The sequence below is a fragment of the Strix uralensis genome, chromosome 9 (assembly GCF_047716275.1).
Source record: "Strix uralensis isolate ZFMK-TIS-50842 chromosome 9, bStrUra1, whole genome shotgun sequence".
Taxonomy (NCBI): Eukaryota; Metazoa; Chordata; class Aves; order Strigiformes; family Strigidae; genus Strix; species Strix uralensis.
This window is the reverse complement of record NC_133980.1, coordinates 8,874,588-8,893,089: the sequence shown is the minus strand read 5'-3', so window position 1 is coordinate 8,893,089 and position 18,502 is coordinate 8,874,588. Positions and strand designations below refer to the sequence as shown.

The 18,502-nt window shown below is 43.1% G+C and overlaps 1 protein-coding gene across 7 annotated transcripts in view; it reads right to left on the bottom strand.

Moving 5' to 3' along the window:
* Positions 1–18,502, bottom strand: part of LOC141947229 (calcium-activated potassium channel subunit beta-2) — a 155,312-nt gene that overhangs the window by 83,082 nt on the left and 53,728 nt on the right. The gene's annotated exons all lie outside the window — the stretch shown is intronic.

Genomic DNA, 18,502 nt, shown 5'->3' with positions numbered 1-18,502 from the left:
GGTCTCAAAGCAAGGTGGGAAAGTGCTGGAGAAGTGAATATCAGCACTCTTTGCTTGCACCTGCCAATAGTTTTGGAGCCGTGCTTCTTGGCTGCCGCCTCAATTTGAGAGGACCATCAAAAGGGGCATCAGTGACCACCCCAAAGCCATCGGGGCAGTCGCTGAGTGCTGCTGGGTCAGCTGCTGGAAGGAGATGGCCTGGAGCTGGGGTGAGGAATGACAGAAAAAGCCTGCCTAATGCAAGCTCCAAATTTGGCTGTAGGCACACAGTGAGTATTTTTAGCTTTCACACTCTCCCTGACACTTAGGTGTTAATTTTATAGCACCCCGATCTGTTTGCCTACAACTGTCTGTCTCGCACAGCCCTGCTGTCCGCTTCGCGTCAAACCCAGGCACAAAGCCAATGACTGGAGGTATTGGATATGGCAGCAACAGGAGCATCCTATGCCAAAACCACCTCCTAGGCCTGGGTTAATGGAATCCCGCTCAAATGCTTGCTCAGTTTAACAACAAAAAAAATAGTCAACATGTCCTGGCAACTGAAGGCCTCAGTGTGTAATTGTGTAGAGACTAAAATTGTGCAGGAAGTGATAAAACTCTGAGAGTGTCTCAGCATTTATGGGAACGAATACACCATACATTATCATCAGACATTATCATATAAATTATCACCTTCTCTATACCACCCAATTGTACTATAATCTTCCATAGTGCTGCTCCTCACTGTGCAAGAAGCAGTGAGGAACCCAGTGCTTCACACTGCTTTTCATACAATAAAAGTGCAACATTATTCTGACAGCCGTTGTGTTTGGTGCCCGGGTGCCTGGAGTACATCCAAAGCTGTCTCCCCTGCACCTGCGAGACAAGCAGAGCTAATCTGACACTGCATCTGCCTACTCTGTCCGATGTTCCTCATAAATAAAGAAATGGTTCAGAACGACATCTGTAGAAACTGAATTTTACAAGCCTTGCTGCCACATATATTTCAATCTTTGCTCAAAGGAGAGATAGAGAGGAACAGAAGTCTGAAAGGATCCTACCTTTGATGCGTGGTTGCCATAGTAAAACCAAACTTCTTCCATACAAAGGTTGTGAAAAGGTAAAAGTTTGTACTTAAAGCAAGTAGGTTCATTATAGGAAAAAAAATAATAGAGGGAAGAGCTACAGGGAAGGAAAATACTCCTTCAGAAATTTCATCATGGATCATGTGAGACAAAGGAGCCATTGAAAACCGCTTTAACTCATTTCAATTATGTTGCTTTCAACAGGTCTTGCCAAAGCCTAAAACCACAAGCTTTCAGGCAGAATGTGATAATGACGGAGATGGGGCTTGAAAATACAAATGACAGAAACTGGATCTCATATGGGGAGTTTGCTTGAGGTTGTTTTGAAAAACAGCATTTCTCTCCAAATCCTACCTGACTTAGTCTGTCAAGAAGATAGATACGTGTATATAGGATGTGCTCAACACCAGAAGTAGCAGCAGAAAGATATATCACTGATGAATAAAGAACTTTGTAGATGGATACCTGCAGGTTTAACGCATAAACAAACCCTCTCTGCTGTAGTGTGTTGCTTGTTGAAATCTTCTAGTGAGTAAAAATATGGTACAGAAAGCTAACAGCTTTTTGCCAGCAGGTTGTCTTCAAATGCATAATTGGTACAAAGTTGTGACACTACAAAAGCTAGCAAAAATTGTAACTGATGATCAGAAAGTAGCATTTGCCAGAGAGAAAGAATTTTCTCCCTGGTTTTATAGATCCTGTTAAATTAATTTAGCTGGCTGTGTAGGGTAGACAAGTGCTGCAGCAGCTCACAGCTGTCCTACTCTCTAAGTGCATATGGCTGCTCTCCACGTTTCCCCCCGTCCACTCCTCGTGGCTATTTTGATCCCAGGTATATTTTGCAATTTGCAAAGTGGCATTACCCCCATCTCCCAGCAGGAGGGCTGTTTGCCTTCTCTGCTTGATATGGGAGCCCTGAGGTGTGGGAAGTGAGTGCTGGGGGATCCTTCCATTAGAAAAACAAAACAGGACCCACCCCTGGTCTTTTCCCTGTATGAAGGCAGTTTTTATTCAGTCTTTCTATTTGTTACAATATGCATATGAAGCCATTCTCCCTTGATCTGTGATAAGCTGTCTGTGAAGACCATGTGTCACTCAGGTGATTACAAGGTCACTTTATCCAGCGTGGGACGGATCCTGAGGCTTTTACTTGGATTTTTCTCAGTCATTATTTCAAGCCAAACCATCTGTAATTATAGCTGAGCTAATGTTTACACCAGTCCCCCAGCAGCCATCTCATTTCCAGGTCCCTTGCTTTTGCCTTGCAGAGTGTGCTTGGTTTGAGACCTTTTTTTGCCTCGGATAAGCTCAGATGAGGCCAAGGTGAGATGCTGTGATCTGACCTGACTCTAGATGAAGTCAACACAACTTTTCTCTCTTACCCTTTTCATTTAAAATTCATCAGGGTATGGTTTTCCAGCTGGGGATGATGTTTGCAGTAGTGTTATGGCATGGTAAATAAACATCAAATCCCATTGTGCCTATAGAAAATAAATTTGCCCCAGTGAGACTGATGGGCAGGGCAAAGGCAGCTGCAGTATGTTGCAAAAAAAGACGCCAAATGTAAGGACCTGGAGGTAAGAATAATAAGCAAGAAACTCTGCTCTACATGTACATAGGAAGCTTCTGATCAAAAGCAACACACTTAGATTATGGAAGCTGTTTATTAAAACAGTATCTAGGGACTTTTAACTGGTACAAATGAAAGGAGCTTGTCCTCCCCTCCCTGCAATTTGTCAGTCTCCAACTTCTCACCTCCTGGCTGCACAACTCAAAACTGGAGTTTTATCTAAGGAAATGAAATTTAGAAAAAAGATTTTTATAAAAGCAATCTGATTCCTGAGACTGAGGGGAAAACATTACATCTGCAGTATTTAATATAATTTAAAAGCTGATTACCCTGCATGAGGAATAAGTACTTTTCATAAGGTTTTCTACTATGTATGGTATGCACCCTAATTCGTATTAACGGCTCCTAAGGAGCCATCATAGTTTATCAAGAAAGTAATATGCATTTTAAGAGCACTCAAATAGAGACTTACATGATAAACCTTAATGACTCTGGAATGCATTATTAGCTATAGTACACTCCCAGAAGCAGTCACTCACTTCTGGCAAATTAGATAATTCAAGAAGCCATGAAAAACTTCAGCTCAGAATTAAGCTGTTGTTCAGCCCCTCTCTAGGATTTATTTCATGCATTAAGGGGTACTTTCCACCTCAGCCTTTGTATGGCAAGTGGCTATTTTGTGCATAGGTACATCACTATGATCCTTTCTAAAGAAAACAACCTGTTAAGCTTTAAAACTCATTATTTATCTTATAATGGCCTTATATCTCTGGCAATATTTCCCTGCAATTGTCCTGTCAGCCAGATGCTAAGTGAGATATCAGTATAAACCAGTTTCACAATATCTGTGAAATATGTCTGGAAGATAACAACGTTACTGAGATTATGTTTTTAAATCATGACAAAAACCAGCCAATAAATTGATAGCTTCCATGAAGCCAATGGAAAAATTAATACCGTGGAGAAGTGGGGCTAGAAACTGCATTTCCCCCAGTAAGATGAGATCAAAGCAACTGTGAAAATGAAAATTCAATAATTCTTAATTGTACTGAAGATTAAGACCTCCATGATACAAAGACTCACATGGAACAGGAGACAACATATCCTAGAGAATGACTATGTGCTCCAAGTAAAAGGATTAACTGACCTTTCTCTTCCCTAGTCCAGATGCTTTTGCTTTAAATGCACTTCTTAGTGAGACTAGTCATGTCCTTAAAAATGAGTGATTTACACTTTTTTCCCACTGAATTCTGAACTGACATTTTCATGCTGTCAACTCTTCATTTTCAGGCTATTCTGTATTTGCAATTATTCTTGTGTGGACAGCCTCAGTACCAGGGACTTGCTTTGTGCTGTGGCTGGTGCTGCTAGCTGGTCAGCCTTATGGTGCTGTCTGGATATGAAAGGTTGCCTGCCCAAAAAAGGGATGAAAGGTTTAACTGCCCAGACCCATCATCTGCATCAGCATGCAGCTAGTGTGCTGCCACAGCACTCCCTAGAAGATTTTTTTTTTTTTTTCCCCAGCCCTTAGACTTGCTTTCCCTGTGGGCTTGTTGTGCTCTGTGCTTTTTACACCATCTCTGTAACTTTGGGGGAAAGATCTGTGGAGCATGGGTTTAGGGGGCTGCAAATATTTGCATATTCCAATGCTACCTAGAGAGAATTAATGAGCACAGAAGAACCAGGTTTTAAGTGCATTGTGCTTTTTAGACACTTTGATACCAGAGGGTCTTAGCTGGAGAGTCGTGGACAGCTAACAGCTGGTGAGGCAAATTGTTCTGAAGGGTTAAAAGCCCTAACTTACCTTGAGTGGCACTATAAATGTGTACCCACCTTTGTGGGGCATGTGCTGCAAGAGATCAGCTGCTCACTGTGGTCAGGGGAAGGATGTAATGAGGGAAAATGGGATCGAAGCAGGGAGGATAATTTTACCAAAGTGATTGGTTCTTTACCCTTGTCTCTGCATGACAGGACAGTGCACTAAAGTGCATGCAAAGGTGAATTATAGTTGAGTGGGGCAAAGCAGAAGCTGGCAGAAGACTGGGCTGGCTGCGTCAGAGCGATGGCCAGTGAGTGCCCAGCAGTAAGTGTATGGCTGGAATTACCCAAAAGTCATTATCTGCTGGATTGCAGAGCAATTACTATGGCAAAATTACATAGAGCTGGTTAGTGCAGAAGTGATTAGTGTAGTGCACTGATTGCTCCTCACCTGGGCTCAATCACAGATGGGCCAGCCAGAGCATGAGCTGTGGTGGCCAGACCAGCACTGCAGGCACTGGGTCTGTGGAGGGGGAAGGCTCAGCCAGCTGTCACTGGCAGCAGGCGTGTCCTGCCCGGATGCCCAACAGTGGAGGAGAAGCTGGAAAAGGCTCTCTGCAGCTTTTCTGGGGATTTGCTTGGATGGTGTTTTAAAGGCCTGCATAGTAGGGGCTGAAGGAGCAGGGTCAGGTTGCTGCCCGTGAGGAAGGGAATTGTGCCATCTTTGGTCTTTCAAACAAAAAAAGCAATTTTGTGGGAGTTGTGTGTATCTTGTAGGGCAGTGATAACTGAGTTACTGCCTTTGGAGCCCCACTGCCCAGGCTGCTTTCAGGTCAAACATGAGTTCATTGCAATGGGAGATTTGTTGTAGGGAAAGAAGCAGCCCTGGCTTATCCTCAGCTGACCCAAGCTTGTTACCTGTTTACAAAAAGGCTAAATGTCCATGAATGCAAGTGCAAATCTGAAAAACTGGGCTGCCTCCAAATGAGCTGCAGCTGCTGTTTGGGTAAACGACACACAGCTTTGTTTTGTGCTGGAGAGTGGAAAAGAGGAGGTTTGGGAAGTGCTGCACTCTCTGAAGCCTGTGCAATCTGGCTGGGAGCCTTCCCTTGGACAGGGTGGCCCTGAAACACCCCAGTCCTGCTTCAGTCCTTGCCTTATAACCCCTTTCATCAGTTCATCAATGGCAGACAGGGTCAAAAGCCACTTGTAATTTACATCTGCTCCCAGAATCACAGAATTGTCTAGGTTGGAAAAGACCTTGAAGATCATCCAGTCCAACCATCAACCCAACATTAACAGTTCCCAACTACACCATATCCCTCAGCGCTAAGTCGACCCTACTCTTAAACCCCTCCAGGGATGGGGACTCCATCACTGCCCTGGGCAGCCCATTCCAACACCTAACAACCTGTTCTGTAAATCCCTTCAAGGTATGTCTCTAATGAGGTACATAAGAGAAAGCATGTTCATCGTCTTGGCTATACCCTTCTCCTTTTTTGTCGGGTGAGCACCTTGGCAGCCTGGGCTTGGACCGGAGGCAGTTTTCTCCTAGTGAGACCATGGGAGGCAGCAGAGAGGGCAAAGGATGATCTGGGATATTTGGTGGTAGCTGAAGAGGGAGTGGTAGAGACAGGTAAGGCGTGAGTGCAGATGGGGTGGATGACCTGCACCCTGGGTATTTTTCCTTAGCACACAAGAGAGAGGAAGGGGAGGTGAGTCTCCTACTGACATTTCTCTGTTGAGTAGCTGCTCAAGAAAGCGAAAAACAGAGAGTCTGGACTCATCTTCCCCTCCCTTCCCCTGAGTGTCTCGCTAATAGCTGCCTGGATGGATTTCCAGTTGTGTTAATTACCTTTAATTGGCTGCAGCTTTCTGGCCAGCCTCACCTCTCCTCAGGAGGTGATGGCCCTGGTGGGAACAGGGGTGACCTGAGTCAAGGCTGAGGAGCTGCTCCTGCTGCTTGTGGCCAGAGACCTCCTGCACGTCTCCCCCAGTGCTCAGCAATGAAGTGCCTTGGGCATTGTGGTATCTTTAGGTACTCAAGGGAAAAGAAATCTTTTAGCTCCCATTAGTTTGATAATAACTTTAGAAGCATGCATATAAAAATAATGTTTTTTCCACATAGGTTTCTTGTCACAGATTTCCTTCAGTTACCTGATTCTGCTGATCTCAACTGGAGCATTATATGAGTTTCTGGGAGCTGTAATGGGAAGAAGAATCTTGAAAAGGGAGTTTAAAGTGTTCCTATAAAAACACAATGACGTTTTCCTTCACTCCTACCCCAAAGCTAGACTTCGCTTTGCGTGCTTGAAAAAAAAGCTGGTTAAGTTTTAGGTGCATTTGCTATCTGTTTATGCAAAATCTAGGGCTTAGCTGTGATGAGAGAAAAGTAAATCTCGCTTTATTGTTTCTCTTCCTCATTTAAGTGACCACAGAAAGAACAGCCATAGCCCTAATGCTTAGATGTCCTCCTTTCACATTTGGTTTTTGCTTGTATTAGCGTAAGTCAGACTTTGAAATGAATTTTCTGCAAATTTGTTTGTATGAAGTTTGGCACAAAGTAAATTTGAAACTCGGCATGGCAACAGTGAAGGGGAAGCCATTCAAAAATCCCGAGAAACTAGTCTGGCAGCACTTCAGTATTATTTACCTTGATCTAAAATCTCACTCGTGAATACAGCGACTAGTCAAAAATATGCTGTGATCCTCTCCATTCTCCTCCTTAACTTGGTAGTACTCATTAACTGACAAGTCTGTGGGTCTCATATTATCCTCTAATGTCCGTCTCAGAAAATTGTGCTAATTAAATAGGTAACTGAATGTTTCGGTGTGGGAGTACAATTTCTGAGATGGAGCGGATATGTCTATGGGTAATGTGAATGCTTTGAGTAATAATATTTAGCACTAATAAATTAGATTTTGGAATGGCCTTAAAAATTCATGCTTCAAGGCTTAAAGTTAATCTCTGTCAGGATAAGACCTTCATTGGCATAGATTATCCTGCATTTACCAATTAAGGAATTTCTTATATGTTCTTTGGAAGACTGTTGCTGGGTTTAAAGACAGGATTGTGTCTAGGCAGTGCATTTGTCTTACTGAGGTGGCAGCTCTCACACCAGGTATACTGTCCCGGGGGGGATAAGGCAAAAATGGGTGCAATTCCATGAATGTAGGAGTAGAAGACATTAATTGGGGTTTAGTCACTGTGCTGAGATTTGGCAGACTGACTGCTAACTTTGTTTTAGGCTTCCTATGTGTTTTTGGACAATACAGGTAATTTTTCTGTGCCTTTGCTCATCTGCTTTCAAATAAGAAAATACCATCCCTCTTCCCACACCTTTTCAGTCAAAACACTAACCTTTTACTGAGTAGGGATTGGTTCTTGCTGTGGGCTGGTGCAGTAAGTACCTGGCACTGTACAATCATGGAACATTGATTCCATTTGAGGATTTTAATTTTTAGCTGTGATGCTGTTGCCACTCTTTATGATAACGATGATAGCTGTAGCTTTGCATTTTTCTGAAGTTTATTGGTTTCAGCATTTGTTTTTATGTTTCATTTTCTTGTGTTAAAAACTACTTTTCACACATAATAGCCTGTTTAAAATTTTTTTTTCCAATTGTGAGGATGGATAGTAAGGACAATCAGGAGTTAGCAGAAGGTGAAGTAATTTGACAATATCACTAGAATCTGAATGAAGAAATCAGGGTTAATTTATGATAAAATGCTTCTTTTGCACACGTGTCTTATATAGATTTAGCAAAAAAGATACCACAGAGCAAGACACATCTGAAATCTCAGGAGCTAGAAAGATGCTGTCAGATATAATTTGTAACTTTTTTTCATTTCAGAAAATAAGTTATAGATGAAAAAGATGAGTTAGAGAGGAAAAGGAACTCTGTTTGGATAAGCAATGTTTCCTAGTCATGTGCATGTGAAAGCCAGAAATAACATATAAAATGACACATAAGAAGGAATGGGAAAAAAAGTACTATCCTGGGAAATTTGTGCCTGAGAATCTGAAAAGCAGATACTACTTCAGAGAGGGAAGATTTATTTCTGTAGTTACTATGAAACCTCATGAATGAAAATGTCGTTCTTCAGGATTTATGATATTATACAGTGCAATTTAAGGCAGGCAACAAGCTCTTTGAAAGAAGAGCTGATGGTCTGGTTCCTATGATGCTGTAAATACATCCCCCCCACCCAGAAAAAAAATAGCCAGAGAGAAAGAGCTAGAAAATAGTACTGTCTCTAATTACCCTCCCACCTTTCACTTCCCTGGCCAGACCACTACTGCTCTGCTCCTCTCCACCCCAGGATATTAGTTATCACCCAGCCAGCCTCAGATAGCTGCAAAATAATCATTCAGTACCTGTGATACAGCAATTCATTTGCAGCTGCTACTGTCCCAATCTTTCATCCCTCTCTGCTGCTCACACCAAACAGTTCAGAAATACGAATAAGGCCCTCCAGGAAAGGAAAGCAGCCAGAGAGAACGTGCATGTGTGTCTGTTTAGTTGCTGGGGTCTGTGCAACCTTCCCTGTACGAGGCACAACGTTGGCTCGTTGCTCAGCACGCTCTTGGGATACACCTGGCACTGGGTCAACGCAGTTGGCCGCAGGATGGCCAACAGCCTGCAAGAGCAAAGGTGGCTGGAGGTTACTGCTTTCATAACAGTATACAGTATGTCATCTGGAGCTGGCATGGTCTCGCTCGCTGCACATCGCCGGTTTGGCACAGCAGGTATCTCTGTGTTTAAGGAACGCGGAGTGGCCAGCAGGGTAATGCCAGTGCTATCTCAAACATTGCCAGCTAATTGCTGCCCTGACCCTCTGAGACACTGCAAAAACATGTATCTAGGTGCAAAACTTACACAGCAAACGTGCATATGCTTGGGGTTTCATGTCTTCTGTGAAAGATACACTCAGAGCTGTCAGATTGGAGTTGATTTGCAGTAGTGCTCAGGGGGTGAGAAACAGAGCGAGAAGTGTCTGGGTGAGGCTGTGGGAGGACTCTGGCTGCAGCGGGGACTTCAGTCCTGCTGAAGTCCAGCCTGGAGACTGGCTGGGGGTCACCATGTTGTGTGATGCTCATGGGCTCAGCCCTGTCGAGGTCATTTTCCCAGAGAGTTTCCCTCTGTGCAGGACCTGCCTCAGTGACCTCTCCAATGTACCGCTCCAAAGTCCACTGGTGCATTTACAGAGGTGGGAGAAATAGGGTTCTGTCTCTACTCCTATGGCTCAGGCAATCCCCATGGGGTTGTTCAATGCCTCTTGCAAGTGTGGCATTCATGTGCTATGTCTAAATGCATTTAATTGATCTTTATGGGTATATGTTTGTCTTCCACCTGGCACAACCTGAGGCTTTAATTGGCTACCATGTCACACACATCAATAATAAATATGCCAATTAGATAAAATCATGCTTATTAGTTTGGTAACTACTTTGTGTTATGTATCATGCATGAAGGTACACAAATGTTGCTGTATGCTAGTTGTACAGTCTCACAAACCAAATACACAGACACGCATTCAGGTCTCATGCTGGGGCCATGCTCCTGTGCCTCTGCTCAAAGCAGCTAACAATGTGTTTCATCACAAAAAAATGTAGACTTTTGATATTAGGTGACACTGATACAAAACAGGTTTATGTGACCATTTGCAGCCTTGAAATCCCTTAACATAAAATCACTTACCCACATCATGACTGTTTTCTAACCTGTAGGAAAGGTGTAATGACTGATAGCTGTTTAATAGGGCAGCCTGAAAATGAAAGACCAATGTCCCTGTTCTCCCTTCGCTGTTTCCCAGGGAAGTCTGAAGGCACTCTTGTTGCCAAGCTGCTTTGAAAATCTAGCCCTTAATTTTGGCAACTCTTCGAAGATAAAGTGTTGTTATTGTTGGTGTTTCCAGCTTTCAGCAGATCCCAAATTTGTGATATTGTATTTCTGTCTCCCACCAGCCAAAATAAGGCAGAGTACAGCCACCTCTTAATGAACAGAAGAAAAGCAAGTGGCCTTGTCATACCTCTGATGAAATACTTCTGTTTGATATTGTATTAGCTTTGAGACAAGAATCAAACTGGTTTTTGTCCAAAACACTTTGTTCATCTTTAGTTGACAAACAGGACTAGAAAAGGTCTTTATACTCAGTCTCTGACTGTTATTGGCACCGTGCTGTATATTCCCTTCTGTTGGGTTATTGAACTCCATCATAAAAATAGTCAGGGTTTTTTCCCCTCCATCACCGAGGGATACTTACTATTCTAATCTCTTTAGGGTAGGGCAATTTGACACCTAATATAGTTTTCAAGGCAGAATATATTATGAAGGCAAAATTAAGCAATAACATTTATTCTCTGATTGCTTTTATAAACTCCTAATGCATCTTGGCACCCTGAGCTTTTTTATATCTCTGACATGCATAAGAGATGAAAGTTATCAGTGTAAAGAAATGCAAAAATCATTAAGGATGCTGTCACAGGTGACTGATATTTATTCATGCACATCTGGGGGGCTTCTAAGGCTTATGGTGCTGTTCAATAGAAATTACAGGGTTGGAGTTTTTTTTGGTATTAACAGTTGTTAAATGTGTCAAAGCTAGTGAAGTCAGAGGAGCTTTACAAAGACAAATGTATGAGCAGCATGACAGCTGGTGAAACTCATTGATGAATTCTAGTAAGATTGATTGGAAAGAATCGCCTCAACTTCTTGTGTGTTGGTGGATTTTAAATTAATTATATTTTAACTGCTTTGGAGACAGACCTGCGAATAAATTTGTGGAGACCAATGTATGTGGCTGTTCAATAAATGAGAGGGGAATAGAAAAGTAATCAACATTTTAGCTGTGTACAGAATGAAAAAGAAATCAAACACTGAAAATAATATTAAAATGCCATTAACATAAATCAATTCCATGCTCTATTCTCAGAATCTTTTTTCATTTCTGGTCATCCTATCTCATAAAGTCTTTAATGGATATAAAGAGAGTGCAGAAATTGACAGTGAAAATGATTAGAGATGTGTAGAGACTTTTGTAAAAAGGGAGGCAACGAACGGAGACTGCTTTGAAAAAAGCTTTAGCTCCAACAAGCAACTTAAACACCTCATCAGGACCAAGGCACGTTGTAGGTGCAAAATGTGGTCCCTCAACCACCTTACCTCCTCCCTAGCCCTCAGGGTCCCTAAACTCCATAACTGTGTCGGATTTTTAACTCAAGGCCCCAGAGGCTCAGGGTTGTGCATCTTTGCCTGCTGTTGCTCCTGCTGTGGGTCATGGAAAGGCCCTGCAGCACTGAGGTACGTGGCAAGCAGGAACAGCTCGCCCCTGCTTATGGGACAGGAATGATCAACTGCAGCCCAGCCTGGGGCTCTTCTCGAGACCTGTGGTTACAGAAACTGTCAAAATGGCCCAAAACACTATTTAAAAAGATGCAGTTCTCTGAAAGACCAATTGAAGGTCTCAACCTCGAGAGCTGGTTCTGTGCCACATACCCCTTGGTGGAGGGGGGGGATTTCAAGCCTTTCCTTGACAGTGCCTTGTCCAGGTACAGTTGGGAACTGTCAGTGTTAGGTCAACGGTTGGACTAGATGATCTTCAAGGTCTTTTCCAACTCAGATGATTCTGTGATTCTGTACCTTGGTTTGGGGAGCATCCAGTGCAGCACACTGGCTGACTGAGGATTTTTAACTCCCGATCGCCTCCAGAGCCAACTGCTAAAACGAAGCTGCTGGGACTTCCTTGTCGTGCTAAAATATTTGCCACAAGATACACACCAATTGCTTAATAGGATTTAAAAAAAAAAGTCTAGAAATTTCTGTAAGTAGGAGAGCATATATCAGTTTTACTGAGCAAGCTAAATATTTTAAAGGATAAGTTATCTCATGCTTTAAGGTGTAAATCAAGCACGCAGCCACAGCAGGTTGGGCAATGGCAGATCCTCCGCAGCTTTGTGCTGTCCCCGGGAGGGCCGGCGCAGGCTGGTGGGATCCCCAGACACAGTGCAACCTGGAGATCCCATGGGCAGACTCCTCGAGGCGTTTCAGCATAGGGAAAGGAGACCCATCTTCCCTGCCATTGCATTTGGGGTGGGCTCAGCCCCCTACTCATATAGGTGCTCCTGACACCTCATCCTTTCTTCTTTTCTCCTTGGCAAATAGAAGAGAGATGAGAAACAGCATTTCTGAAATGTAAATAATGTTTAATGAGCGGGCCTTGGAGTTGTAAAGGAACTCATGCACTTATGTTTAAATCATTTTGGTGGTTGATTTAGAGCCAAATCCTGCTGGCCTTACTAAGGCAATTAGGCTGATTATTGCCAGAGGGATACTCAGACAATTAAGGTGAGCAGTGTTTGTTCTTTATTCTAGAAACCAGTTGTCTGTGCAAAAGTAGTTGACACAGTGTAGTGGTGTTGAGGCAGTACGGTGATGGGCACTGAGATGAAAACTTGGTGTCTTTCAAAGGAGAGGGATGGATAGATGGACCATCTGCCTGACACTGTTCTGAGTGGAAAGCTAAAACCTGGTAGTGAGAGACATGTCCTCGTCTGTTTGCTCTGTGGGACTGCAACTGTTGTTGCTTCTCCAAAGGAGGGAACTGGCTAATTAGATCTACAATTGCCATTTATCAAAAAGAGCATCTGAAGTCTTCCAGTGATATTTTTTCCCTCTCTCCCTGCTATTTCTAAGGCACCTATCAATGTGGTACATAAGTACCATCTGGATACCTGGCTAGTGACCAGGAGGCTGTGATATGTAAGGCTTTTTAAATAGAGGCAAGAGAATGGAGAGTAGAAAGAGTAGACAAAGAGTGAAAAGAGTAGACAGACAGCATGTTTTAATGGGGGCTGAAGAGGGTATAGGTGAACTTGGAAACAAAGAGGTACCAGAGAAATTGCTTTGTCCAAGATTTTCTGCTCAAGGAAGAGGTGGAGTACGCGAAATTTTCTAGGAACCTCCCTAGATAATTTAAATTGCCTGGGAAGTGTGCTTGCAGACGAGCAGGGCTGCTGCTTTGACTCTGTAGAACACTCACCACAGAGCAGGAACACTGCGGAGGAAACTTTTTCCTGTCCTGCCAGGAGAACCTCTGCACCTTGCTTGGATGCCAGCACTTATTTGCATTCATGGCACAGATGTGCTGGAGTTTTTATTAAGGAAGGGCACAGCTTTGAGATCAAGAGTCTTGATTTCCATCTCACCCTGAATTCAAGGAAATTCAAAGGTTGATTTGGCTCATAAGAAATCAAAGCAACTTTACAAAATGGGAATTTGCCTTTTTGAATGACCTTAAGAGTTTATGAATAGTCTAGTCCAAGGTTTAAGTGTGAAGACACTTGTGTCTTCTTGTCTTCTTGCTGATGATAAATTCACTGATGTGAATAGAGTTTACTGATTATGTTAGTACTGTCCTCCATGTGGGTGCCTGTGTGTGCAGAAGGTAATGTCTCCGTCTGGCAGAATATCACTACTAAGAAAAGTTCTGTTGTCAATTACTGAGAATTTTCCCTGAACTCTGATTCTGGAGCAGAGTTAGGGCTTCTGGTGTTATGACAGAATTTTGCAAGTTCTGTGATGGCTTTTGACAGTCCAGGTCCCAGCAGGGAAAGACTCCTCACCTGAAATCAATCAGCTTCCTCATCACACAGGGAAAAAAGAAACCCTCCTAGAAACTCAAACTTAGTTTAAAAGGGGATCCTCTCTGTCTCAGCTGAGTTACTGCAGATATCTCTACACTACAAGCATATTCATGAAGGGAACCATCTAAAGGCAGGCGCACCTAACAAAGACATCCTGTTCACGCTTAATGCACCAGATAAATTGTTATAAAATGCAGAGTTATTTTGTGAGTTCTTAGTGAATAAGCGCATCCACATATGCATCTCTAAAGAGATTTTTAATTAATTGCTTTCAGTCATTTTCTTTTTGTAAAATTAGAACAATGATGGAATAGACTGGCTGTGGAGTTTGGCCGAGGAAAGATTATACTAATCCACTTGAAATACGACTAAAACAGAAAGCAAGAAGAGATAAAAGCAAATTTTTTTCAAAGCTTGTTTACCTGTGACAAAATCCTTCCAAATTGGCTGCACACAAATTACTGTATCATCTTAATTAAACACTACCAGAAAAGATTCTGCTGTGGACTTCTTGGGATATTTCATAACCAGAGAGTATGTCCTGTGATGCGCTTTGTATGATGGGGGAGTATGTGTTTCGTGCAACTAATAATTAGGAATACATGTTTCGTGCAATTAATGATTATGAGCGAAGCAGAGTTTTCAAAGAGCAGGGTGGCAGCAAGATCACCATGTAATACGGAAGCAAATGAAGGGGTAATTTGTCAGAAGTTTATGTATACCCTGATGCGTCATTAACATGGGTTTTCAACATTTAGGGGCCTTTTCATTTGCAAATCCTCCAGTTAATAAAATGCTATGGTTACAAATGAACTTTGTTCCCTGCTTGGATTATTGCTCCCTATGCCTTGAAGTATATATACTTTGTCGAAGGAATTGAAAGATGTTCTAATTGCATTGATGTTTTCCATGCAGGCTTTCTTTCTGAAACTCTTATTTCCTGGATCAGTAAACTTTTCCAAATTGCAACAGTCCTCCTTACACCTGCTCTGCAAGGACTATTTTTCACAGCTGAATCAATTCTTTCCCTATCACTACAACAGCAGCTCTGGAATCCAATGTACAAGCTTAAAAACTGCTCTTCAATAGCTAGATGGGCCCTGACAATCAAGGACCAATGAGGGCAGACAAGCTGTTGTCCTTTTTTGCCCTGCAGTTCTTTTGTAACTCTTGGGCTCTGCAACATGGTTGCTGTGGTCAAGATGTGGTTATCTGAAGGCTGTTTCTGCAGCAGTCTCACTGAGTTGTTAGGAAAGAGGAATTTAGGGGTGTTTAGCTAGAAAATGTGCTGTGCCAGGACTGTGACTGCTTCTTGCTCCCCATACCTCACCCTGAGCTATGCTCTTCTCCTGCATTTCTTTCATCAGCTCTGGTGCTCACTGGCTCCCAACTGGGCTTCCTCAGCCAGCCAGAACTAAAGCTTAGTTTCCTGAAGGTTCTGTGAGCTGAACTGGCTCCACAGAGGGCCAGACGAGCCTGGGAAGGTGCAGGAAAGGGGAAGGCAGCGGGAAGGGGCAATGCCAGCCCTAGGGCAGCTGCAGGCTGCCAGGGTGGCCTGGCTGCTGCATCCCCCCCAAAAATTTACGCTCCTAACCGAGGTCAGAGAGTCAGTCTGTTTGGCAGTAGCACCGAGGAGCACACCCACTCCTGTGGATGGAGAGTGACACAAATCTCCAGAAGGGTTTTATACTCCTTTGTTTCTTCTGACTTTGATTTAACCATGGGCTGTGATGCTTTAAGTACCAGATATTAATTAGAAGTGGTAGGGAGAGTGTCCCAAAGGGACCACACTCCTGGTGTTCTCACCATTCCTAGTTTGACTTATTTCAAGTTATTGCTCTGAAACATTATTTATTCACTCAGCAGCCTGACATTTATAAGGCCTATCTAAATTTGCAAATAACTAACGGTTGTCAGTAAGGAGTACCACTCTGCTGAGGTGGAAAATAGCTTGCCCACAAGTAAAATACAGCCAAATATACTGAATGTTTTCTGCAACAATTCTTTAAGGCAGGCAATGTTACCTTGTCCCGTCTTTGGTACCACGCCTCAGCAGGCACACAAGGACAGTGCCGTCCAGAGGGCTCCTGCCAGGATGGTGACCTTGGACAGATGAACCACTTTGGGCTTAAGCAGAAACCAGTCCCACTCTGATCTCTGATCCGCTGAAAGGGGAGTGGGGAAATGCAACAAATGCTCTGTTTTCTCCTCTGGTCTTCAAAACCCTTCCGGCAGTTGTTCGTTTAGGACAATGCAGTGGCATGCAGAGCGCGAGGAACACTGAATTCAGACAAAATTGCTGGGTACCTGGGGGTGGCTGGGGTACAGGTCGTGGCTGATTTTGTCCATCATGTCCTCAGTCTGGGGACCTAGCTATAACCCCCTTTCAGTGTTTTGGAGACACTTAACATCTACAGCAGGTTTGACATTTTTCTTCTTTCCTCTGAAGGACATTCCCTCCCCATTGCTTTTGGATTTACGAGTTCCCTGTGAAGGGGACTTATGGTGTAGATCAGTGCCAAGGGTTCAGCAGGTGAGATAGGCTGGTGCAGGCTTTGATGAGGTTTTGTCCAGTTATGTGATTCAAAGGGTTACCTAAAGAACTTGTGCATTTAGTAGAGTAGTTTTGAAAGACTGTTGAGGACCTCAGAGCTGCCAGGTCCCTCCTGTGGAGTTATAGAAGTAGATGATAAATAAACAGTGGGGAAGCCCAGCTGCACTTGTGACTGTGTTGCTGCTTCCAACCTTTCAAGAATCTCAGATGAAGATGCTACAGCTCCAAGATGTTGCTGTGTGTCCCTGCAGGGCTTATCAGTGGGAGCTCTCTGCTCTCAACCAAGTGTCAAAGGTCCCAAAGCACAAACCAGAGGGGCAACCAGCAATGTGGGCAAAGAGAGCTGGGATTTGGCTTTTTCTGTGTTTTCCCTTTTAAAAATTAACTACATCTTTAAAAGTCGTCCATACAAAACTATCCCCCATGGCATAAGCAGAGATGGCAGTTAATTATGGGCAATAGGACAGCTTTATATTAAGAAAGAAGAAGTATTTGAAGACCTAATAGGAGTTTTAGTGGTATCCTGAGGGAGTTTCAAGCTGGGATTTCATTCCAGACTACACCGAGTCCATTTTTGTCCTAGCAAATTTCTTCTGTTTGCTTTGCTTTTAGTTCCTCTAATTCTTCTCATTCTCTTACTCCCCCCAAGCAGTATTAATTTGGCATTACATGTGCCCTGACAGAATATGAACACTTACATATTGCCTATAGCGACTCTTGCTATGTGGATCACACACAGTGGTTGCTGCGTGCAATTTAGGCATGTTTCTACTTTTAGAATAAATAAGGATATCTAGGATCATTGGACTTCAAAATAATTGAAAAGGTAAAAGAAGCCATCTAATGGAGGCGTAACACTGCTGGCTGGCTCTGTGCAGTCACAACCACCTTGTTGATTCAGAACACACCTGACTTATTCTACGTAAAGTGAGAAGTAGTTGGACAATACAGCTCCCTCAGTAGGAGACCTGAGGTTTCCTCCTATTTCACATAAGTACAGTCCAAAAATAATTCAAAAGGCAAATATATTCCTGCTTTTTAACCTTTTCCTCCTCATTTCTTTCCAAGTCAAAAGAGCTTGGTGTTTTGAGAGCTGATTTTTTTTTTCTCTCTGAGATAAAACACTTAACAGAAATTCTTCTCCCTACTGATTTTCACTGCTTTTAAACCATGCACCAGATGTTAGTTAGTTTGTTTTCTTCTTGTCTGTTATTTTCGCAACTCTTCCGTAACTCCATGGCATGTCATCAGATCCCTGCATGACGAAAGCTAAACCACATCACTCCCTTGCTTGACTGCACCCATGGTGAGCACCCACATAGCACCTGCACGGGAAGGATTGGGAGCGACAGCTCCACGGCTTGCCATGGACTGGGTCTGGTAAGACCATAAACCTTGAGGTTAATGACCCAAACTCACTAGGTTCATTGTTAAAAATTGTACTGGTGTATTTATGTGTTCATGCTGTGTCAATCCCTAACACCTATGTACACGGTCTGTTTGTGGATGATCCCTCCCTCTGCCAGTGGTCACCCTTATTTTTCCCCTCTTTCAATGTTTTCTCTCCTGCACACACTGCATCACTGTTGATGCTCTCTTGCTGTCCTCCCTGTTGGCTGTCTTCATGTCACACAGTGTGCAAGACAGGCACAACAAGAGAGGCTACAATGTGGAAAATTTAGAAATTTCCATGATGGTGTGTTTTCCTTTTATTTTGGCTGCGCATTTTCCACAGGCATTGTGGACTTCTATGGAAGAGTTAGGGAGAATATGGGAACATGGCAAGCACCATAAAAGAATGGCTCATGCAGTGTGCGATGGATGATGCTGACTGTTCATTTTAACGGAGCTGCAAGAATTCAAACACTTTTAATGAATATTCATATGAAACTGAAGGCTGTTTAACCTGG